Source organism: Oxyura jamaicensis, chromosome 13, assembly GCF_011077185.1.
Source record: "Oxyura jamaicensis isolate SHBP4307 breed ruddy duck chromosome 13, BPBGC_Ojam_1.0, whole genome shotgun sequence".
NCBI lineage: Eukaryota > Metazoa > Chordata > Aves > Anseriformes > Anatidae > Oxyura > Oxyura jamaicensis.
The window spans coordinates 10,626,498-10,651,611 of record NC_048905.1 but is presented as its reverse complement, the minus strand read 5'-3'; the positions used below and the strand labels follow the sequence as shown (position 1 = coordinate 10,651,611).

Sequence of the window (25,114 nt, the reverse complement as noted above, 5' to 3'; positions counted from 1 at the left end):
ACTCACCTTTATTCTAAAAGATCCAGCATCTTGGCTGAGCATGCTCCAACTGTTTGTCCATGTTGATGAGAGACCAACAGCAACACTGTCTTTGCTAGCAGACTGCTGGGATCTGAACCTGCGGTTCCTTCCAGGACTGGGCTTCCTTTTGCCATTCATTTCCCAGCTGAAAATAAGGCCACAATCCAACATTTAGGCTGCAGAAACTGATTCTTTCTAATATAATTTAGTAAGTTTCTGAAATTCTTGCATTTGCATCTTTTGTAGGAAAAAGGCATGGGACAAAGGATGCCACAGATGAGCTATTGCACTTGAGTACATCTGTACACACATGGCTGCACTTCCCACACAGCATGAGCCAAAAAGGAGACATCACCACTGCCGGACAAAAACAGGGAGAAGCGACTGAGCTGCTACCTCAGGAATCCCCCCTTCATTTTCAGAAATCTGCTTGTAGCAAGATAAGTCTCCTGCATTTGTACAGCCCTTTTCCTTTCTCTCCCATCTGTATTTGTTACGTGGTTTCTGCCGCTGCTCATCCTTCCGCAGCCCATCGACACCACCCAGCTGCTGCTGGTGCAGAGGTCCATCCCTGAGCAAGTCCTTGTCTCTCCAGAAGCTGTCCACCCATCACTTGCTGTGGACTGACTCAGTACCAGATGCTGCAGACAAGTGCATCCAAAAGCTATTTTCTTGTATTCATTGCCCTACGTGTCTGGCTGTTTTGCCTGGTGTGCTGGCTTTAGGGAACACACTTTGCCTTGTTAATCACCGTTGTCAGCGATGCCATGGAGCCTGCTTCCAACGATGTAGGACAGATACACCCATGATTCACCCTGGCATCAAACACTGCACTACCTCCATGGAGCGCAGAAGTGGAAAGAACCTCCTGGGTCATCAAGTTCATCTGCCTGTCGTCACTAGTAACCACATCACTAGATCAATTAGGAAATGGTTGATTGGCCTGTCACAGCTAATGGGCTCCTCGGTCTGGCAGAGGAATAAAGGATCGAAGTCTGGAAGCTTCATCTAAGTGAAGTCAGGCTGGCAAATAGGGGTTACCATTTAACGGTGTTGGGTTCGTGCAGAAGAGCAGCGGTCCAGGGCATCCTGAATCACCTGCAATTTTTCAGTCTAGTCCAAATGTTTTACTAATACAATATTATCCAGTGGCTTTCTGCCTCGAAATCACAAGTCTCCGGACTACTGCTACAAGGTTTGTGAAAGGCAAAGAAAAGCATTTCCCATCAGCTGCTTAACAGTATGCTCAGTAAGAATTTTTAGGGAATTTCACCTTCCCTGGAGAAATCCATAAGAATCCACAAGCTGAAAGAAAAAGGTTGAAAAAAAATCACTGCTCCCATTGAAACAAGAATTAACTCAAAGCAATTCTCTGGCTACAGTTAACTGGTTTAAATCCCACCCTAAGAGCTGCACCCATCGCCAGGCTTCCAAAAGAACTGGAATTCATTATTTGTTTTCAAGGTAAGACAAAATAAAATTGAAAAGTACCATATCCACATGCCCTGGGCTTTTTTCCACATACTTTTGAAGATGCTCTCCTAGAGATTAGACTGACATCTAAGATAATTAGCATATCTTCAGGCTAGAGATTTAATTAATAAACAAATAAGTCTCTCATTTACTAAGAGACCTTGGGAATTTTTGTTGTAATATTTTCTCCTAAACAGGTATACATTTCATCATGGCTATAACGGTGTTAGTACACACATTGTTCTCTGTCAGTTCCAGGGGAAAAAATAAACTTAAAGGGATAAAATTTTAGGTCAAATAAAGTGTTTTTCTTCATTCTCAATCTTCCTATACTTCACATTTCACAAAATCATAATATTCCAGACTGATGTGTAGTTTAGATAGCAAATCACTGACATTTAAAGCACTGTCAGAATTAACACTTTTGTTGCATTTGGGGGTACTCTTCAGCCTTGTGTAGATTACGAATAGTGGGATTGCCCAGAACTCACAGCAAGTTCTGCTCAAGGAATCCTGCATATGCAGTGGGAATGGAGGGGGGGGGGTGTTTGAATCACTAAGTGACAGAACATGAATTCACCTTGCCTCCGAGCAACAGGACAAACAACCACGTTTTGCCCAGCAGTGAAGACATCTCAGTAGCTTCATGCTGGATGTTTGTAGGATCTCCCAAAAAGCAGCTGCCTTGAAAAAAGTGCCAAAAGCTTATCAAAATAAAAATGTCCAAGTATTTACAATGATCACAATACTATTCATGTGAATAATTTATTCAGTCTGTTTAAAGGGTGTCCAAAGACCCTTTTTCAGATCATTCCATTCACTCCCACCTAATGGTATCTCAAGGGCTGAGCAGAGGACCCGTGCTGCAGATTTGAGCTGTTGACTCGCACAGCTGAACAGCGAGGTGCACATGTTATGGCTGGCCACGGGCAAGTCACACAGGTCTGTACATTGTGAAGGAAGCCCATGGACCCCAGAGACAAAGTGCCATGCCTTGTAGCAAGAGCAATTAGGTTAGAGACTTGGTGGGAGTAAGACACAGCTGTGACACCTTTAAGGATGCTGGGAAGAACTTATTTAGACCACAAGTTCCAAAACCGCCTGAGGAAGGAGATCCATTCTGTTGTGCTAAGGACACCCCTCTGAAGATGGGGAATTCAGTGAAAAGGATGAGAAAGGCTATTGCAATAGAAACAGCTGAGGAGCAGAACATCACTTGCCTGCTAAATGCTAAGAGGGTGGTCTCACATCTGGACTGCCCCCTACTCAGTGAGCTGGGGAAGAACTCGTGGTGTGGTCCACATGGTCTCCACCAACACAGGATGGAGGAGGAGAACAATCCTGAAGGCAAGATTTAGCTGGTGGCTAGCAGGCTAAAGGCCAGAACCAACTCAGTTACATGCTCAGAAATGTTCCTTCCAGTGCCCTGTGGAAAAATCCAGAGACATTGCAAGGTTCAGGAAATAGTACCTTGAGGACAGGCTTGAATAAGCACAGATCATTGCGGCAAGGATCTAAATATTAAATCCAAATGAAAATAGATCAAGGCTGCTGGCACATAAAGAAGGTCTTTTAAACTAAATATTGTAGGAGAGCCAAGAGTTTGACAAGACATGTGGTTTGGGAAAACACAGTCTCCAGTGGAGAAGTCATGAAAATTTTGCATCCTTGAATAAAAGGATAGGAGAGTTGCCAAAAACAGTCAGGGAGGAAAGAGCAGACTGCAGCCCCAGCAGACAACAGCCCTCTCAGGCATGCAGAGCCAGAGAACAGAATAAGACAACACCATGTACGCATTTCTATCCCAGTGCCAATGGTCTAAAAGCAGGATGAGTTAACAGCAGTGCCCTGATTTCAGATAGGACTATTAACATAACCAGCACCTTAGAAATCTGGTGGAAAGAAGATAAGCAGCGGGACATGGTAATGAGTGGCAACAAATTATACAGGAATGGGAGTAGGCTGGGCAGGTGGAGGAGCTGAGCTGTACATTAAAGGAGAGCTGATCAAAGAGCACAACCAAGTTAACTGTATCAACAAGTGCCAGAGTCCCTAGGATTGCAGTCCCATGCCCGGACACTATGATATTAATGTTTCTCCATCCACCCATCCAGATCAGGGCAATGACCATGAAACCTAAGATGAATAAGGCTGTGATGGAAATATCAGGATGCAAGCACAAGCAGTGGAAGATATCCATCTTCCCATACAGATGGTGTAAGTAACAGGATAGAAAGATGTCCAAGTTTAAGAGAGGAAGCTAATGCTTCTCCAGCAGCAATTAGTGACCTCTGAAGCATTAAGTCACTTCTTCAGCATGTTCTGAGCAGTGCCCAGGAGCACCAGCGCTTTGGATTTCAAGAAGCAAAGAGCCTCTGGTGATATGCTTAAAACCAACAGTCTTGAAGAAGCCTTGCAACCCTGCTACTGTATGCTTCACTTGAAAACAGGAAGCTGCCTAAAAATACAGACACTTGTTTAAAGTAAGTTAGAAAGGAAGAGTCAATAGGGAAAAAGCATGCCCCAGAGGCAAGAAGACCATTTGAAGAAACAATTAGTGTAAGCACATACCTCCTAAAGGATTTTTAGGAGACTCATGATGGGTTTTGGGGAGGAAAGTCCTGTCTTGTCATACATGAGAGTTCCACCAAGCATGGACAATGGCATTGATTGACACAATTAACTTTTACTTCTAATCCAAACTTGGATCCCTCCTCTAAAGGCTTTTTAGGAAACTAAGGTACCATAGAGTAAAGGAGAAGCTTCGAGTTAAGAAGTGGTTAAAAAAGAAAGCAGTAATGACAGGACAGCTGTCCCAGTGGAGGTGGGACCCAACAGGAATCTCTGCAGCTCAAGTAATAAATGACTCGGAAAAAGGGACTATTGGAATGATTCAGGAAAGTTCAAAGCTCCGAATCACCCAAGAGAAAAGCCTAAGTCACTCATGACACAGTGGCTGGGCAAGAAAATGGCAGATGAATTTCAGTATTGAAAGACGTAGATGGGGAAGTTAGCTAGCTATACTCCAGCTGCCTATTAGAGCTCTCTCAGGGGTGTATCATGGAGACATTGTAGGTAAGGCCACAAGTAAACATCAGGTCAGAGATCAGCAATCAGGAAGATTTAGCACCTGATTGGAACCACTAAGAGGGAGAAAAAAACAATTACTATCATAATAATGACAGCTGGGTCTGCCCAGATTCTGCACATCTGTGGCCACAGGGCCACCCTCCTCCTCCCAGTGGCACAGCTGGGCTGTAGGAAGCTGCAGAAAGCCCCTGCCCCAGCCACCCAGAGGAACAGAGGTAGGAAGGGCTCCAGAGAAGGACTAAACTCACCAGAATACCTATAGTGGAAGGCAGACTACAAAGAGAATAGGAGTATGACAGTCTAAAATAAGGAATGCCTGGAGAAAATGAACAGGAGATGTTCGAGATTACTCAGCACTCAAATCAAATGATAGCAAATGAAATTATCGTATAGTAGGTTTAAAACAAAAGGAAGTTTTTTCCCCCTTCCCATACAATCTAATTGCATTGTGGAACTCATTGCCTCAGGATGTTGTGGATGCCAAACACATCAAGGGAGTCAAAAGTCAATTAAACTCATGGACTGGTCCATCAGTGGCTATTAAACATGATGATGATGGAGATGCAGCCTCTGGCTGGTGAGTCCCCAAGCCACAGGAAGCTTTATCACAGGAAGAATTGCTTTGTGCTTGCCCTGTTTATTCTCCTCAACATCCACAACCAGCCATGGTCAGACCAGCACCCAGGTTTGGGTTTTGCTGTCCCCAGCTGCTGCAGTGCCTGAGGTGATGTGGACATTCCCAGGTCTCAGCACATGCCAGCCCCAGCCTGGAGGTCGGGATGGCTCCTTAGTCCCCGTCCTGAAGTGACACCAAACCTTCTGAAAATAGGACAGACTGCCAACATCTTGGGCTAAAATTTTGGGCTTAAACCTCAGGAGATCCCGCACACATGAAATCCAAAATCACACCCAGATGTCAGCCCTTTGTTTGAATGTCACGATTTATATTCTGAGTGACACTTCCTCTTCTGTCTCCCTAACAATGACAAAACAAAGAGGTATAAACAAATCCTGGCTCCAGATGTTCTGCCCTCATTAGCGACCAGCTTGGCTAATGCTATTTCATCAGCCCTTTGTTTCAGGGTGGCAAGCCAACATCAGCAAGTCGAGGACACTTTGATGGGCTCCCCCCCCTCCTCGGGATGTGACAAATTCCCAGGACACTCCTGCCCAACACTCACTGTAATAACAAGCACGGGGCTGAATGACTGCCCTCGACAATGTTTGGTACGTGGAAAAACTTGTGCTCACTAATTACCACGATTGCTCCATAAAAATCCCCCTCAGGCGGCCGCGTGCAATGCAGGTGAGCACACTGCCACAGCCCTGCCCCTTGGCAGCCTGTAGCCCATGAGGAGACAGACGTCCCTGCACTTTGAAGAGCCTCCCCCAGCCAGCACTGGAGGTGTCCCACCCACCAGATCTATTCCTAGACATATTGGTTTCTATTTCTTTTCTCCACTGTTACACCAGTGCAAAGAGACAAGGGTTGAGGATCAGCGAGACTAAACACGTACACAGGCTACAAAACAAAGGTTTTCCTCCTCTTTTGAAGCCTGCTCTCCATTATGCGAGACGAGATGCAGGAGATTTACTTCCCTGGGTTGAGCAGTCCTAAGCCTCTTTACTAAGCCTGCCAGCGAAAGCCTCAAAGCAGATGCCAAACCCTGCAATCTTTTTATGCATGGTAGAAATAATCTCTTTGCCTGGTGTCTGGGAGAACTGAACCTGCATCCAGTAAAAATACTGCTGGACTGGGAGCCAGCATAGAGCCCACAGCACCTTCTCTCTGCTACCTGCCAACATTATACATTCTGCTTTTACCTGAGCTCCAACCACCAAGGTTGGAAAGAGATAGGAGGATCCAACCCCAGAATCCATCAGATCTGCCCTAAGTGGTCTCTGCTGGCAGACTTGGGCCTTGTCCTCCACCCAAGGGAGCTCTTGGTGTTCCCTCCTGCTGCAATTCCACTCACACCTGTCTTACAAGTTGAAGGGGGGAGCCCAAAGACACCCTTTAAGGGTACAACAGCTCCTGAAGCAACCCGTTTCCTGACTCAGAGCTACCAAGGGCCTTCTTGCTAGCTGGCTGCCCTGAGCTGACAAGGTTGAGCCTCATGAGTCACACCACCATTGCCAAATCCCCAGAACTATGGCAACTGCAGACATTTTCAACCAGAACAAGCCACAAGGGCAGAGGGAAGCTAGCTGTAAAAGGAATAAATCAAAGGGAAATATTTGGCACTTCACTTTCAACAGGGAAGGACTCATCAACTTCTACTGTGGAGGAATAAAGAGTGAGACGAAAGATCCACTTTCACTTCACTCCCAAGATGCCCAAGGACTTTCACATCCCTGTACTGAGAACAGCTGCTCTAAGTCTTTGCATCTCATAATGATGGATTCCTTGCTTAAAAATAAATCAGTGCAGCCTGGGATGCATGCCAACACTTTCCCCCCCAGTTTTCCCACGTCCTACATTTTAAAAGCAGCTGATAAGATCCATCCTTGCTTATTCCTCATCCTTCCTTTAATAACTCCCTGTGTTCTCATTAAAACCAGCGTGTTGCCCTCCTCACCTTTAAAATTTCCCAGAACTGCAGCCTCTTGCCTTGGCTACTCTTGCTTCATTCTGCATCATACTACTCTACTTCGGCAACACTGGCGGCCTTGGAAGCTCCTTTTGGTAATTTCTCCCACAAGCACCACTCTTGAACTCTTTGTGCCCTAGATCTAAAAAAACCTACATCCGCTGCACTTCTCTATCTCCAAAAATACAGGAAAATTAATAGTTCAGGGCCAGTTGAAACCAAAACACTGTTACTCCTTTCATATTGCTCTTGACCTTCAGGTTGATATTATTCCCTAAAATTTAGGAAAGGCACCCAAAGTTTGCAAACAAGGCGCTCAAACACACCATGTTGTGCAACACGCAGGCTATCAGACCTGGGATCTCATTACACCCTCTGCCTCCCACTCTGGGTTGTGTTCCCTTGTTACATCTTGTTTCAAATTAGACTGAAAGCTCTTCATGCCAGCGGCAGTGGCTCCCTGTGGCATCACTGCAGCAAACAGGATTAATAAGCAAGACTAAACACAGCTCTCAAAAGCATCAAAAAAAAAAAAAAAAAGAGGAAACTGAAGAGATGTGGGAAAGTGAGTGCCCCTGATCTGAATAAAGAACACTCTCCAGATGCTAGAATAACTCCAGGACATCTGTGAACTTGACTTCTCTATGAGTTTAATTTTTCACTTCTAGCCTCAGCATTTACCATATTAAGTGAACGTAAGTGAAAAGATGCTTTGCATGGTCAGATTCTTGTGCTGTCTTTCACCAGTGTAGCTCCAAGATTTAACTAGACCATTCAAATCAGGTCATTTGCATTGTAAATGACAGGGCATACTCAGCAAGCAGAGGATATAAGAAATGGAGTGACAAGAAAATAAGCAACCTGTCCCTTGTCAGCAGACAACTGTCCTAGCTCAAGATCTCCCCCCACGAGCATGGTTTTGCAGTGCCTTACCGCACTGACTTCTGCTTTAAGACCTAACTGGAATTAAGCTATCCCTCCTGCAATAATGGCTGCGTGGGGAGGTGCTCTCTCATCAGCTTTCCACCTCTGACTTAAATCTCACCCAGAGCCCCAGGTGCTGCCCTTCCATTAGGGCACACCTGCCATTTAGGGAACAGTTTGGCCAACACCTCCTAGGGGCTTTACACCAAGTCGTTTTTCCTATAGCCTGGAGAGGCTGACACGAGTAGCGTCCTCTATCAGACAAGCTATGAAGAAAGGCAAGATTTGCCATTGGCCACAGAATGAGTCAATGGTTAGGGTAAGACACAACCTTCCCTGGAGCTGAGCCTGGAGTTCATTCCACTGTCCTCCACCATCTCCCCAGCCCCACACACTTCTGCTGCTGAGGTCTATGACACCAGCACTGAGGTTTGGGAGAGTTTGCTTTGCACAGCTATTTCACCCTGATGCAGCAGAGATGGGTTTGTCCTTTTTCACTGTACATGATTTCTGTAACAAGGAGCTTTCAGTGACAGGAATTACCCGCCCAGAAATTATAATGCTAATATTCCAGGTGAACAGATCAGCTGTCACTGCTTCCCAGGAGCAGATTTACCTCTCCCAGGCCTAGCACCGCTGCTGGGTTTTGCTTCTGCAAAACTTAGTGGCACCAGAAATCAAGCCCCAGAAGCAATTCTGGTGACTTTCTGTAAGCAGGCATAGAGGAATTGCCCAACAGCACTGCTAGTTTCAGAGCAGCACTGACAGCATTGCTCTTGCTGGCACTACAGACCTCCAGCAAAGATGGGTCTCTGGGTGGCAGAAGGAGCACAACGTGCCCACACAAGTGAGCACACATCGATAGAAGACAACAGCATTAAAACAGAGTTGTCATTCCATAGGCAATTTCAAACAAAATGAGCTTCACTCTTTTAATCACCCTCCATCCAACTGGTGCTCAGGTCAACACTCAGGCAAAACTGCCTTCCCCTGCTGTTACCTCTGCTTGCAACAGTAGCTACAAAGACTCACAAATGAGAGCACCATATCTGCACATCATTTAGCTTGGTACTGCAGCTTTGCTGCTGGGCAGGAGGTTTACTCTAGCTGGGTGGAATAGAGTTGTCCAGGAACAAAACCATTTTCTGCAGAAAGGAAGGAAGAAGTTAGTTATCTCCTGTCTCCAAGAGCTGTAGAGTAAAGACACTCATGGCGACGGCAAACAAGTGCTCAGCAGCACTGCAGTGATGTGGTTTAAGCAAAAAAAAAAAAAAAGTTTTTAAGCATGGAGCTAAGCAGGCCCCAGGCAGTAATGGGTACATGATGAATAACAAATCCATCCAAAGCATCAAGCGTGAGTCAACCCAGATGAAGAGTTCCTCAGTTCCCCTCCCTCCCCACCCCACCCCCCTCAGCACTTCGGCTGTTCCTTGGGAAACCCATATGCATTATGAGGGTGTCCATAAAACAAACAACATTTGGCTGTTTTTTTGAAGAAACCTTGGAGAGCCCAAAACTGGCTGTGTGGGCTGAGTCCTCAGCAGGGTACAGTAACCGAAGCAAAAAAGAAGCCTCCTCCGGGGCTGCTACAGCCTTTGGGATGAGGGAAGCAGAGCAGAAATCTTTGTAGAAAAGCTATTTACATCTGTTTGACCCTTGTAAAACAGGTCCCCAGGCTCTCCCCCGTTTACAGGCGTTTGGATGACAGTCTGCAACAGCAGCTGGATCCTTCCTGGGGGGAAGGAGTGGTGCAGAGCAGGCACGGGAACCACGGAGCAGCGGGTGCAGGCAGAGGAGCAGTCCCACCTGCTCTGCGAGGCCCATGGCACCAGCTGCAGTGCCACCTCTTGGCTTGGGTTTGCAGGAGAGGCCAATGAAAGTGAATGACACCGGCACCCTCCTCCTGGCTCCACCTGGCCACCCCAGCCTCCCCCTTCCCGGACTGGCTGCTTACCTTCTCCCACACAAGGCCCTTTGATCTGTGTGCCAAGCCCCAGCCTGCTCCAGGAAGGCCGGACAGCCCAGGTACTGCCGGTGACTGCGGGGCTGCCGCTCAGCTCCAGGCTGCCACACAGCCGGGTGGCTCTGTGGCTGGTCTCCCCTTGGTTTGTCCCAAATGCCCATCAGAGGCCCACGGTTTCCCGAGTGTCCTGTTCCAGCACTCGCCCTGTCCCACATGCTGGCTGCAGACCCAGGAAAGCAAATCCCGTGAGTTGCAGAGAACAAGCATCCCACACAGCTCAGGAGTGTCCAAGACAAACCCCTCTGCCCTTGCTGAATCCACACAGACACACACAAGGGCACAACCCACCCAGCAGCCAGACACAGCTCTGAGCAGCTCCTGCTGCTGCCTTGAAGCCAGGCTCAGGCAGCCTTGTGCCCTAGTGCTACCCAAATCCTCCCCAGAGACTAGCACCATCTCCAGTTCTCCCTACATCACAAGAGGGACAAAAGCACAAGGACCAGGCACTACAAACCATGGAGAAATGGGGTGATGGAGGCCAGACTTGCCCTGTCCTACATCCAGCGGTCACTCAGCAGCTTTGTCCCATGGAAGCTAGACAGCAGGGCCCACAAGCAATAGCAGATAAATGCTGGCCCACATGCTCCATCCTTCCAGAAGGAAAGCCTCGAGTCTTCAGCTTCATTCAACACAGGTGCCTACAGCCAGCTCTGCTGCTGGCTTCTGTCACTGTTCCCCATCCTGAGGGATGAAGTCTCACCCCATCCTCCCCAGTGCACTACAGAAGAAAAATGCAGTTTGACCCCCTTCTTCCAGTGTGGATGCCCTGCGTACATAACAATGCCACACCACATATGGAGGGCTCATCCCAAGAGCTGGCACACAGCCCCTCCAGAGTGCTCTGCCTGCAGCCCAGATCCCCCTCACTGGGAACAGGACATCCCACCATGGCTGGGTCTCCTGGCCAGGCTCAGCCCCGGCAAGCACCAAGCAAACATCGCCACCGCCTCCTTCAGCTTGTTGAGCAACCACCAGTGGGTGGACACACACCCAGGCTAAGCACAGCTCCAGCACCACCGCCCCCACCCGCCAGGGCTTACCCAGGTCTCCAAACACATTCTTGCTTTGGGTACACTGGTTCTCACGCTCCTCCCCAGAAGGGAGCCCACATTGCTCAACCCCTGCCCCACTCCAGTTCCAGTTTCCCCTGCCTTGAACCCGGAACTCGATTTCACTCGTCACAAGACATGCTGGCCCTTCTTGCCCACGCAGCCCTGGCCCAAGGACAGGGAAGACAGGGCAGTGCCAGCCATGCAGTGAGAGCCCAGCGGCCCCTCACCATGGGGCTGCAGCACCATGGCCCATCCCCACGAGCCAGGGGCAGGTTAGCCTGGGACTTAATGAGAAGGGAAAGGTCTTGGTGTTGCAATTGCCATTCAGATCCCTCTAATCCTTGTGTTTGACTGCTTCTGAACACGGGAAGCACCTGACATCTGAACAACAGAAGTTTTAAGGCTCACAATGCCTTCTCAGCACAGCCTTTACCTCCACATGACACATCCAGCTGTTGCAATCTCGGTTAGCACTCACCTAACCTATTTCAGCTTCAAAGCACTTCACAAACATTAACCAATTAATCCTCTCACCACCCTCAGAGGGAGGTGAGCATCTTTATTTTTATCCATTTCCCCATCAGTGAGAAGGAGAGAGTTCAGAGCCTCTCCCAAGGCCATCCCAGCTGACTCCCAGTGACTGCGGCTCAGCTCCCAGCCCCAGGCTCTGGCCCTCGGATGAACGCGTGCACCTGGCCTGGTGGAAACGCTACAGCAACAGTCATAAGTGGCTAAGCAGGGCTGTCACCAAGCACCTTTGTTTTAGTCCATGCCCCATATGAGTTGGCTTCTTGAGCACCTTCTATTCATCAATGACCTGGAAGGAAAATGATCCAAGACAAGTAGCACAGAGCTGGCCACCACTTCAGAGCACCTGGGACCAGCTGGCAAGCCAGGGGCACACAGGCAACAAATATTTTTTTTTTAAACAGGTGGGTGAAAAGTCCTGCATTTTACAATAAGAAGCATAGGACAGTGGGGATGGATCCAGAGCATGGGGACAAGTTTTGCCATGACTGACATTGGACAGATGGACAGAGCATGACATGAGCTGCTGGCAGTGCTCAGCATTTGCTAAGAATTGGGGCAGAACATCCCAGCTCTTTCTACGCTCAAAAATCACATTTATTCCCTCCCAAATGATTTTCTCCAGCTCAGACAGTTTGGTTTAGGGAACTGTACAATCCTTGCAGTTATTGGTAAGGGCAGAGCGCTGGAAGGGCAGCCAGCCTCCAACTGGAAGACTGCAGGAAATCAGGACATGTCACACCAGTGCAGTGTCAGCTCTCCTGGGGTGGGACACGTCACTAAGAGTGATGCTCCCCCTCACAGCCATCCTCTGCATCAGTCAGGATGCAATCAAACACTGCCAGCAAGCAGCACCCACATCCACCAGGTCCATCACACACCTCCAAGGTGTTAACAACCAAAAAAACATTGTCACCTGAAATATTTCCCTGTTGAAGCCTACATGAAAGCCCTGACATAGGCAGCACTCCCCTCTCCCTCTGCAGGTGGGTGGGCAGAGATCCCATACAGGTGGATGCTCAGGAGGGGAGGAAACATCCAGGTCCCTAACGGCTGTGTGACAGGGGCTGGGAAGAGGGAAATCAGGGTTCATGCCTACACAAGGAGGGGATGCCCACCATCGGAGAACACATTTATTTCAGGGGTATAACACCCCTCCCCAAAGGACCTGCCTGAGCCACGGCAGCACTCCTGCTCACCCATGTCAGAGCCGGCAGGGCTGGGAGGTTGCTTTTCCCAACTCCCTTTCACTCGAGCAGCAGTCTCCATCTCCAGGGCTCCCCACAGCACGCAGTGAAAGTCGCTCTGCTTTTGCAACACCGCTGACCCAGAGCAGGACTCTGGCTCCTCCACTGCTCTGCCAGCGGTGAGAGCCCACAATTGCAGGGCTTACAAGGAAGCGTCAGTCTGTTTTTCTCATCATTTCCAATGGCTGTGGCCTAGCGCTGACTGCTGGCAATTATTCGTTACCATTCATCCTAAGGTCCCAAATTACTTGCTAAACCCTGTGAAGATGTAGGGATCTCAAAGCCTTTAGGATGGAAAGGGGCAGCCTTTAAACAATGCACAGCAACACCAGATCGATAGCTGAAATTATTCCAGCATCTCAGTGAAGCAGCAGGAGAATTTCAGGCAGAAGAAACAATTCTCTAACTGCAGTTCTTAGAGGCAGCGGGGATGGAAACCTTCCTGGTACCACAGATACAATACCGTCCCAAGGGAATTCTTTACTTAGTGTCAAGAATCACTCTGAATACCTGTTAAAACCAGCATATATAATGTGCTTTAAAGGCATTGCTAAGCACAGACCTACAGTCACAGCAACAGCTTTGCAGCCAGATTCACCCATCTCTGCAGGGTGTCACATCTGCACCAGCCAGAGCCGCAGCTGCCCCCAGTCCTGCAGGAGCACCCCAGGGTGCAGGCACAGCCCAGGGCTGGCTCACAGCAGACAGTGCCACCTGCTGACACCCTGGCCCAGCCCGGCACTCCCAGCAGGATGGGTGCAGTGTTTGCTGCCAAGCAGCCTGGGATTTGGAGTCACTGCCATGCCCCTGCACTGCATGCACCATCCAGGCCACTGCTGTCACGCATGTCTCGCGAGCCCTGTTCCAACAGGCTCTAGGTAGCATCATCATGTGAAATCTAACCCACATCATCCCTTATTTCCTAGGAACCCTCTGTAGCTGACATCAGTGACAGGCACAGCCCAAGTTCTGCTGTTCCTACAAGGTGGGTAACCCACACACTTTCCTAACCTCCCCTTGGGCCAATATAATGATGCACAACTCCTGATCCCCTTCTCATACAGCAATAAAAGCCAGATCCCTGCACCTCACTGCTGCTTGGCAGACTGACTTAGACCAGATAATCCCAACCTCAACACAGCCACAGGCCATTCTGTGTGCATCAAGCTTTCCTCGCTCAGATCTCAACAGGACTCCTCTGATCTCCTTGGTGCATGTTAGTCCGTATAACGAGTTCATCCAACAGTCAAAGCATCTGCATGGCCTCCACTTGCCACCACACCAGCAAAGTTTTTTCCTAGAAGCTTTCCCAGCAAGGCCCATCCACACAATTTAACCTCACATGCTATTCAAACTCCCAAAGCAGTACCTCTGTCTAATATTCTTGGCAGCTCCTTGGGCCATTACCTCTTTCCATGCAAGTGTACAGGACAGGCACTGAGCTGTGGACCACGTGCCACCTGGCAAGGCCATCAGCATAGCATGGGATTTGATGCCATATACCAAGACCATTCTTCAGGAAGGGGAAAAATTCAGGGAGGGAAGAAGACAACAGATACCTACACTGGGAAGCAGCAAGCAACAATTTAAGTGTGATTTCATCTTCCTCCCTAGATGTTTCCCAGCTGTTAACCTCTGTTGCATATCTTTCTTGAACATTTCCATCATTTATTCCCCTTCTGACCTCTCCCAATGTTCTGGGACATGGAGAGGAACCCAAGCTGCTCAAGAACACATGGGAACAAGATAACCCCACTCTGTTCATGCACCATGATTGGACTGTACATTTGACATCGTAAATCCACAGTGTGCAAGAACCCAAGATGCCCTAGGTAATGGTTGCAGTACTTAGCTTAACCCTGTAGTGATGCAACATCCCCACAAAGTCCCTACGAACTCCTCCAAGGCAGCATGTGTAGCGTGGCCCAGACAAGAATCAAATCCCCAGACAAAGCCTCCAGCAACACCCCAGGGCCCTCAGGAACCAGGAAGGCTCCTGACATTCACCACAAGAAGTTTCTTAATGTAGGTGGATTCTTAATCATGTTCCCAAATGTATTAACCTTCAACCTGCTCTTCTCAGTTAAAGATGATCCTCCCAAAAACTGTTTCCTAGGCCATTTTCAAGCCCAAGCTTGCTTTTTCACTAACTGGCCAACAAGATCCTTTGGTCACATCCTACCAACATCCTTGACCAACATCCATTAACATTTGCTTTAAGAAGTGAAAGAGGCCAGATGATTCATGAGGACAGATATTTAAGCTGGTTTACAGAAAAGTTAAAAAGGGAAAATCTTCAGAAATAATAGTGTTGGCACATTCTTTGTGTATGAACTACCATTATTACTGATTATTTACACTGCAGCAGTCACTACAAGCCCTAGTGCCATTGTGCCAGGTACTGGATAATATGCACATGTTGAAAGGCAATATTCTTTTCCACAGAAACTATAAAGAGAGAAAAGACAAAAGACAAGAGAGCATCGTTCACATGTGGAAGCAAAACTAGAAATTAATTGACTAGCCAGAGTTATACAGCAAATGGCAGTACTCAGCTGTGCACACTAATTTGTGCGCAAAACATGCTTATTAAATATATTAAAGCCCACGGGACACTGCTATCAGTCTGTATAAACAGCACAAGCCTATACTCCCCAGTCCTCACTTATAAGCATACCCCCAAATCTTACTTCCTCCGCCCTGCCTTCCCCTTACAGAGGCTCTGCTCTAATTTTAGACCTAATTAAATTAAACCTCTGACTCACCTCAGATCTCTGATTTAGGCTTACATGATCTTTGCTACAAGGCCTCGCCGTGCTGTTATTTGGCAGCACTCCCCTAAACACACCCAGCTGCTGCTTCTGCAGCCTGGGGACGATCACAGCAGCTCCCAGGAGCACGCAGAGGGCCAGAGCTAACAGGCAGGGAGCGCTCCCACAGGAGCGGCACCGCCTGATGTGCCCGTGGTCTGCCTGCATGCGGCACAGCAGCACCGCGCTACCCTGGCTGCGTGGGTGGGATGCCCACGGATTTCGTTAATATGCAGATCTTGCTCCAGAAATCAAGACAACACCAGCCAGACCTTGCCACTGTTACCCAACCGTCTCATAGGCTGCAGCCACTCTCTGCACTTCTCTGAGGGGGAACAGAAGCCCCTGACACCACAGAGATTTCACACAGCCCCTTTGCAAAAAGGGAACATAGTGCATGGCCCAGGAAGCTCCCTCTCAAATTCCTATTCTCACATAAAATGCTGCCAGCACAACCAGGAATAGCCAACTGACTTCTAGAGAGGTCACTCTCTCGTGCTGTGGGAGACGTGAGTAAGCACAGATGCCAGTGCAGGTGTTAGCGCAGCAGGGCTCCTCCAAAACCTGGCACGCACCAGAAACCTGCCTGTCCACGAGCAAGGCAGATGCAGATGCACTGCTGGTGGAGGAGTTTTGTTCCTCTGAGCCATCTGCAAGTGGCCCACCCCAGAGACAGCCACCTCTTCCAAAGTTACCTTACCTGCTCCCCAAAACACTGGGGTTTGAAACCAAGGATACCGCCAGAGATCACAGCCGTACACAAGCAGGGCCACCTCTGAGAGCACAGGCAGTCCCCCACTACCCCAGATCTCATTATTACCTGGAATTTATTTTAATTTCAGACCTAGTATTTAGCCCATAGACTCCTCCAGGCCCAGCAGTCACAGCAGACACTTCCCCGTGCAGCCCCCAGGATACTTCCCACCACAACCCCAACACTGCCTGCCCCATTCAGGAAGCCCCCTACCCAGGGGCACATGCATTTATAATGTCTGCAGGAGCTACGTCCCTTGGGCCAGCTGAGCTTGTTTCCCAGATGTCTTTTCTTTTTTTTTCTTTTTCCTGTTTCCTTCCTTCAGTCAGTGCTAAGTGGCACAGGAGAGCCAAATTCAATTAACAGGATTGAAAGCAATTAAGCCCCTATTGGAGTCAGGGTTGTGCTCTTTAGGCTTGGAAAGAAACTACATGTCACTGCAGCAAGATAAGCAGCAGGTGATGTCAGAGGCTTTTTATTTCCAAGGAGAAAAATTGGTTGTCTTTATGCATTTAAAAAAAAAAAAAAAGTCTCGTAACATCTATGGGAAAAAGCAGAGCATTTGGATGTGAAGCCAAATTCCCCGTAGCTTGCCATGCCCGGAGGACCCACTGATGACAGCCTGGCTGGGTGTGTGGGGATGCTGTACAAGGAGGGAGCAGAACAAATCCTTCCTGCACCTTGGGGTGCAGGCAGGAAGGGGTCTCACCACTCATGGCAGTGCCTCGCAGTAGTTATTTTAGTTATTTCTGGCTTCCTGTGCTGTCCCTCAGCTCCTAATTGAGGGCTTTTAACATTAACAGCGTTTAGCAGCTGTTGTCCTTCCGACCTGCAGGAAGGCACCACATCTTTTATTTAAACTTCCTCCCTACAGAGTGGAAACATGACCTGCACCCTGCAGCCACCCCTCGGGTGACAAGCCTTCCCCGCTCTGCCAGGGCTCCTGTTGGGCTCCAATCCTACCACCTGCTGAGCTGAGGGGTCCCTGCATCGTGCCCAAGCAGGAGCCAGGGACCCCCGGCTGGATTTGTCCTCCCAGGCCAGGCTTCACATGGTTTGGGAGAAGCTGGAGGTCCCCAGAACCAATGCAGGACAGCAGGGAGAGGACACTGATGCCCCAGGGGGTAATGTGACACAACATCCAGAGGGATGCTTGCATCAATGCAAGAAGCCCATGTGTGGGAATGAAGGGGACAACACGCCAGCCTGGGGACAAGGACAAGTCCTGGGCAGGAGCTCTGTTCCTAGTTATTTTGTGTTCACCACAAACTCTGCTTCGCTGTTATTGTGGGACTGGAGGTGGTGGGAGAGAAACCACTGGTATCTGCTTATCTCCCAGAGGCTCTAGAGAGGAGGGCAGCATGTCCCCCACATGATGGGTTGTAGAGCATCTGCCCATGTCCATCTGGAGCTGCTGGAAGCAGAAGCTGCTGTTCCTCACATCTCATGCAAACAATACGTCTTCCATGTCTTGTCTTGATCTTTCCTGTGACTGCAGTGACACAGGCCAGCTCTTGTCTGCTGACACAAAAGGAAGGGACATAGCTGTGACACAGGGTGACACCGCCCCATGGAGGTGGCTCACCACAGCTGACCTCGAGCTGCACACACTGCATTGCATGCGCCGAGGCGCCTCTGCAAGCCTGGGGCAGCAGATGGACATGTGCTGTGCTGCGTTACAGCCCTCCCAATGCCGCTCGTCGGGGCTGGGTTGGGAGCAATCCTGTGTGTAGGCTGGAGAAAGAGCGAGGGGTCGGGTGCAGCAGCTCGGGCAGACAGTGCACACACCAAGCAAACTGAGAATTGGGGTGGGCAACACTGAGCTTGGTGCCTGCACTTCCCAGACAGGGTGGGATCTGCGCAGCAGAAAGCTGCCTGCATCTTCACAAGAGGGCTAGGATTTAATTTTGTCAAGGACTTTAATGTTTTGAAGTCCAGAGAGAGGCAAGAAGCAGCATGTTCCAGCAGTGCCCTGGGGAAATTGCAACAGTCACCAGTCAAAAGCATTCAGAGATCACAAACCAGGCCCAGATGATCATGAATCACAGCTTAGAAGCCACAAATGGTTCTCAAGCCCCTTCAGAATAATGGCATTCACCAACAGGCTCCTTTGAGGTGGTTCGCATCTTCCAGCCTTCTTCTGAAGCCGAGAGGCACTGGGCTGAAGGAGGAGCAGAGCTGCTCTGCAGTGCCGGGCCTGGGCACTGGGCACTAAAGGGGCGATAAGGCACACCGTCTTCAGAAGGACCCAGAGGCCTTCTCCAGGATTTTACCTCTCCAGTCCAGTTCTGACTTTCTAAGTCTCACAATACTGCTTCTAATTTATAACAATATGACATCATAAATGCAAAGCCTGGCATCATGATAATTACTTGTGACTTACACTCCTGGCCAGTGCTGAGCATTTGTGTAGAGGCTTCAATTATCGTTTGTGCATCTTTGTTCTCTGTCCATAAACGTCCCAGGGCTCTGTAAGGCTGGAAGCTGAAGTTACAGGATCAAAGAAACTGCAGAGCCTGGGTCTGGTGAGAAAGGCTGCCCCTGCCCAACAAAGCGGCTGGACTGGTGAAAGGACACAAATGTCAGGCAAACACAAAATGAAGAAATGGCACCAGCATCAGCAGCTGCCTCTGGTGTGCCCATCACCGGCTGCTCCCAGCGAGCAGATCAGTGCTGGAGGAGAGCTGTCCCAAGCAGCTGTGGAGCTGCCTTCAGCTTGGGTTTCTTCTTCTGTAGCATCTCTGAGTACGTCCTATGGAAAGCATGGCATAGCATGGAAACCTCAGATGGCTTTTCACAGGAAAGCCAAGTTTCTTGCTAAGGGAGGTGTGAAGTTATGAGGCAGGGGCCTCCAGAAGCTCAGAAAAGAGGAAGAAATGAATAAAAGAGGATCCTGGCAGGGATGAATGAGGATAAGAAGGAAAAGCATACTGCAGGCAGCAGCCATGAGCTTTGGCAGCCACTTCCTCGTGTAGAGGGGAATAAAAAAAAAAAAAAAAAAAAAAAAAAGTTAAAAGCTGCTTGGGAAAGGAGGTTCAGCAGTGGCTTATTTAATCTCCATTACCAGAGCAAAAGGACCGCTCCTCACATCCCTGATGGGCTGAAGACAGTGCTTTCACTGCAACGCGCCGTGCTCTCCCAACGAGGCTAACAACGTACCAGGCATCAAAAATAATGTCACATTTATTAGGGAAACGATTCAAGTGCAAAGCTCACCGAGGGACACGGGGAGCTGACTACAAGCAGAAATCAAAGGGAAACCCTTGATTGAAAGGAAATGTTTAGCCACTATGTTCAAAGGCTGCCTAAATCAAAGACAAAATCCTTCTTTAATCAAGGCCATTGACCAAAGCTGAAAGCACACCGAGCTGCAGCACTCTCTTCGTGGCAGGGCTGCTGGCACTGATGCTCTCAGACCCCGGTGTCTTTTCCCCAAAACCTCATAGCCACTTCCTCCTGCTGCTGGCCAGGGCAGCATCTCTTGGTATTCAAACCAAAGCACACACTTTTGGAGGGACAATAAGCAGAAGCGATCAGCTAAGGCCCAGAGCACCTTAATTCAACTTTCAACTTTCAGCCTTCAACTTTCAGCTTCTGTCTTTGAGCTTAAGTGGTCATTAAGAAGTGGAGCAAGTGTTAACCAGGCCTTGTCTAACCTCAGTCCAACCCAAGGGTCAACAGAAGATAGCTGAATTTTGTCAGTGGTGTTCAACCAACATTTATCAGCTCTGGGGAGCTTTCACTCGGGAGGTGTGTGGCACACTGACACACTGGAGGGCCCAGGAGCATTACTTGCCCACACCAGAGAGCAGATACCAACAGTCAACAGGATGATAAATGCAACTTCATTGCAGCGACAGCAACCAGAGTTAACATTAGATGCTGGCAGGGGAAGAGCTTGTCAGGAATGCAATCCAAATTTATAAATGAACTTTTGAAATAGCATGCCACAGTGCTTCATGGCAGTGAGGTTTTGAGGAAAAGCCATCTCTGGAAACAGAAGCAGCATTTTCAACCTCTACCAAGATTTTCTCTCCCTTTTTTGACATGTTCAGGATCAGAGTCCAGCAATAGAAACACTGTCACCAGCTCTAACCCACATCCACTACTTTTTCTTTTTCCTCCCAAAATCTCATTTCTATCAGTCTGTGGAAAAAAAACATTCTTCTCATTTTAAATTTTCTCCGTGGCTAATGGGAAGAAGAAATGTCAGAAATGAAAGCCTCATTTCATAGTTTTCATTACTTTCCCCTTCCTTTCTACATCTTTCTATTTTTTTTTTTTTTTTCATGGCCAGTTTTTCCCACACAGCTAAGAGGCGGGGAGGGTTCTGCTGGAAAAGCCTTGTCTCCTCTGATTGTCTGTAACGGCACAGTGAGATAGACCTAAGAGCTTCGGCCACTTCTAGCCACATATTTCACTGAAATCAGAAACATAACAGTGTTTTCCGGGGCCCTGGGCCGGGGAGCAAGCCACATATCAATAGTGGTTAGCTCTGCCAGCGGAACCCGTGGGATTAGCTACAAATGCCAAACGTTTCTGGGGCTGCAATGGAAGTCATTCGCAATTTTTGATTGTTTGTTTATCTACTGCTTTCCAAAACAATGGAAAGTAGTACAAAAACCTGACAGAACTTTGACATATGTTTTCAAGAAATTAAGAAGGAATGTAAGAAATGTGAAAAAATCCACTGAGAGCAGCCTAAAAAAAGCTCCCGGTCTTGGGGGCATTGGGTTAGTTAAGGACCATGGAGGGGACAGGCTAATGCTCGTCTGTTGGCTTTTGAGAGCTTTTGTGGAAAGCATTGGCTTGCTCAGCCAGGTCAGAAACCTATCCAAGGATGGGGACTGCACTCTTAGCCCCCCAGCAGTACTTGGCCACCCTTGTGGGGGATGTTTTTCATTGCACACAGTTGGAATGAGCCTTCCTGCAACTTGTCTCCATCACCTCCCATCCTTTTTCTGTGCAGCTCCAGGAGCTCCTGATCAATTCTTCACTCGCTTACAGGCAAGGTCCAGCCCTAGGTGAGGCACACGTGGACCTTGGGAGCAGGGGCAGAGCTGGGCTGTGCTATGAAGGTCAGATCAGACCAGGTAATCCTCCAGGAGTCCGTGACCCTGAGAGGAAGGGGTATGCCAAATCCTTGCATGTCCTTCAGCTGCGAGGAAGAAGGAGTGGGCAGGGGGGCTGCTTTAGTTTGGAGAAAAGTGGAGTCCCTTGCTGGAGGAGATTGAAAACTGTGTTCATCCAATTATTGACCGCAGCATTTAATCGCTCTGCCCTGGATCGCCCTGGCAGCCACAGGGGCACTGGAGGTGGGAGGCAGAAAGGGTTTAATAAAGAAGCAATTTTATAAAGGAATTCTTTGCTTTAGGCATTTGCTGTGGGAGTGGGAAAATTATGTTTTTTTCTCCAATAATACCAGAGAAAGCAAGAAGAGCAGAGCTCTGTGTTGTACGTAGCTTCTGGGAGACTGACCCCATGTGCTCCCACAGCCTGTGGAGACCCCACAGAGAAGGTGAGGAGAGGGGCAGAAGCAAAGGGTAGAGAAAGCCCCTCTGGGAGCCCCAGCCCCTCACGTGGGATTGCTGCAGGGAGGACAGTCCCTGCAGGGACAAGCTCTGCAAGGACCAGTGCCCTCAGACCACTGCCGTGACCATGGCTGGTCCCACCAGCCACATGCCCTCACCCCAAAGGCCGCAGCAGATTTCTTGGCTTGGTGTCCCTGCAGCGGTGGGACGGGACAGGCAAACAGGCCAGGAGCTGGGCTGGGAGCTTGCCACCATGCCAGGGAGTCGTGCAGCTGCAGCCCAGCCAATTTCAGCCAGCAATCTGTGCAAACACGTCGCCTGTCCCCAGCACATTCATCCTCCTCAGGAAGTGTTTGATTGGCATTCAGGCACAGCCTCTTCTGAACAACCCAAGCTATGATTTATGCGATGCTTTTGTTTTCAGACACTGTTGTCAGCAATACCCATCCTCAGGCGAAGCTGCCGATGCCTGCAGATTTCCAAAGGTCGTTATCGTGGCCGCGCTGCCCTTGTTGAAGGGTAACAAACAGAAGCTTTGGTAAAAGTAGGAATGATCATTTGTTAATTCTCACCTGTGGCTATGCTCAGCCTCCTCCCCTGAAACCAGAAGCCCCAGGGACAACATTTCATTCCAGGAAAGAGGAGAAAACAAATTGATATACTGTCCTGGGCTCCAAAGAGTCTCCTACAACTGGAGAAAATAAGTGATATTTTCACACCAGCTAGTCAGAGGTTCCCTTTTCCTAAACTGTCAGAGTGCTCAGTATGTGCCATGCACTCAGAGCAACAAGATAGTTTTTCCAGCATTAATGGCAAAGAATCCAAGACAGAATCACTATGGATTAAAAAGTGGCCAAATTATGTGGTTGTTTGTGTTTATTTCTGTGGGAAATCTGTGTTTCATCTGCAGCCCCTGGATACAAGGACAGCTGATCACTGCACAGCAGCCAGCCCTCACCGTCCTGATGCAAAATGATTTGCTTTACCTCCAGCACCCAAGTGGATCCAGCTGCACCATTGCCCTTCCTCCAGGTGACCTCCAGACCTCGCCGCGGGCACCAAGGAGGGTGCACACCCAGGTGTCCTCCTCCCCTCTGTGGGCTTGCTGCTGCACAAGGCCTGTTCATCTGTCCTCTCTGCACAAACTGCTTTCAAAGCCATGTCAGATACCATAGGCAAGGTCCTGGGTACACCTGCAAGCTCTGGGCCTGGCAAAGTGAGCAGATAGCAGAGCTTTAGGGATTTGGACCCAAGAGAGCTTTGGCCTTCTTGGGAAATGTCTCTTGTAACACTCCTGGGCTTCCCATTTCCCTTTCTCCAATCACCACTCCTTCCACCCCAGGCACTGCCATTGCAGTGCAGCAGCAAACCTACCTGCCTTGCTGACTGCAGTGAGGACTGAGGACCGTTCCGCAGGTCCCCAAAGAAGGTCTTGTCTCTATGCCTCTGAAAGAAGAACACCACGACCTCCCCTGAGCCACCAAAGCCCTGTGGTGCCACCCGCACAGGGCCACAGTGCGGGGTCTGGGCTGGGCAGCCCCTGCTTGGTGGCAGAGGTTGGGATGGGACCGTGGGGCCGCCCCTTGGCCACCATCCCCAGCAGATGAGCCTCCAGGCAGCCCCAGCACCACCAGTACATGCGTGCCATATTGCCCATTTAACGCCCAGTGCCCAGGCCCGGCACTGCAGAGCAGCTCTGCTCCTCCTTCAGCCCAGTGCCTCTCAGCTTCAGAAGAAGGCTGGAAGATGCGAACCACCTCAAAGGAGCCTGTTGGTGAATGCCATTATTCTGAAGGGGCTTAAGAAGCATTTGTGGCTTCTAAGCTGTGAGTCGTGATCATCTGGGCCTGTCACGGCTGGGCATTTCACTCTGCACAAAGAATGGGGTTCTGCATTAGCTTCGGAGCCTGTGGGTCCTCGCCATCTCCCCGCGATGGGTGCTGAGCTCGGCGAGCTGCACAGCAGGCGAGGGGAGCCGCCTGACTCATGTTTCTCTGCTCCTCTGGCTGCTGTGCTGGGAGGAACAGGCTGCTCTGACAAGGTGGCACATCACGAGAAAGCCCACACTGCTGAAGACATCTCCCTGCTCCCTCTCCCAGGAGCACACAGCGCAGTAGCGGTTCACAGCTCTTTTTCATTCCTCCCCACTCAAAAAAAAAAAAAAAAGCCCCGAGCGTTTCTGTTTCCTGAGGGATGTAGAATATGTCAATCAGGAGAGAGGTGAAATCCCACAAAATGTGAAATCCCACATTTTGAAGGCATCTCACCAACACACAGGTGCCAGGAGAGGCGTTTGGGAAGGGAGGGCAACTGCTAACAGAGAACCTGCATTAAAGCCCTCATGTGCTGCTGTTTGGCTGCAGCAGTGTTAGCAGCCCGTGTTGTTCTTTTGGCAGAAGCAACTGCCCCTAAATTGGTTGGTTTGGCTCAATTTGTTGGGGAATAATAAAGTTCAGTTGGTTGTGTTGCGTAATCTGGAGTTCCTTCAACCTGTTTCGGTATTAAAGGGCTTGATCTCGTACAGCTCTTGGAGGGGGCACAGACGTGAAATTAAGTCACTGCAAACCCAACAGGAGCCTAAAAGAGGCGGATGAGGAGAGGAGTGTCCAGGAGGCAGGGGGAGGTCAGCAGATGGTCTCTGCTTCAGTGCCCCTGACTTGCAGAGGAAGGAAAGATGAAAACCACAGCATTATACACACTTGAAAAGCCCCAGGAGCCAAGAGTTCCATCTGCGGAGCAGCTTTCGTAAACACTGAGGATTTACCCACCAAACTCAAGTTTGGAGATGTGCCTGGATGTTTCCAAGGAATCTGAGGAAAGACGTTTCTGTTTCTGGACAATCAAAACTATCACATTTCCTGGCTAGAGTGAGGCTCTCTAAACTAGAAAATGTGCAAATATGTTTTACCATGAGTGGGCACATCCCAAACAAGGGTAATCAGAGAAACTCTTTTCAGCACTGCTCTATTTACATGTGTTACAGACTGAAAAGAAAAATCTTATCCCCAGTTGGCCTGGCATATAACCATAAACGCCTTGGCTAAGTCCTCTTCCAGCTTTGAGAAGCGAG

General features: G+C 49.2%; 1 protein-coding gene across 13 annotated transcripts in view; it reads right to left on the bottom strand.

Moving 5' to 3' along the window:
* The window catches only part of LOC118173699 (serine protease inhibitor Kazal-type 5-like), a 103,102-nt gene that overhangs the window by 25,546 nt on the left and 52,442 nt on the right, over positions 1–25,114 (bottom strand). For 2 of the 13 annotated variants that reach the window (XM_035338500.1, XM_035338496.1), the window contains exons 1-2: positions 15,715–15,873; positions 14,357–14,513 (exon numbers count right to left, since the gene is read on the bottom strand). The exons of 10 other annotated variants lie outside the window; for them this stretch is intronic. The gene's annotated coding sequence lies outside the window, so the exon portion shown is untranslated. Of the gene's footprint in view, positions 1–14,356; positions 14,514–15,714; positions 15,874–25,114 lie in introns of those variants that run through there. One more of the 13 variants, XM_035338505.1, reaches the window with a different exon arrangement.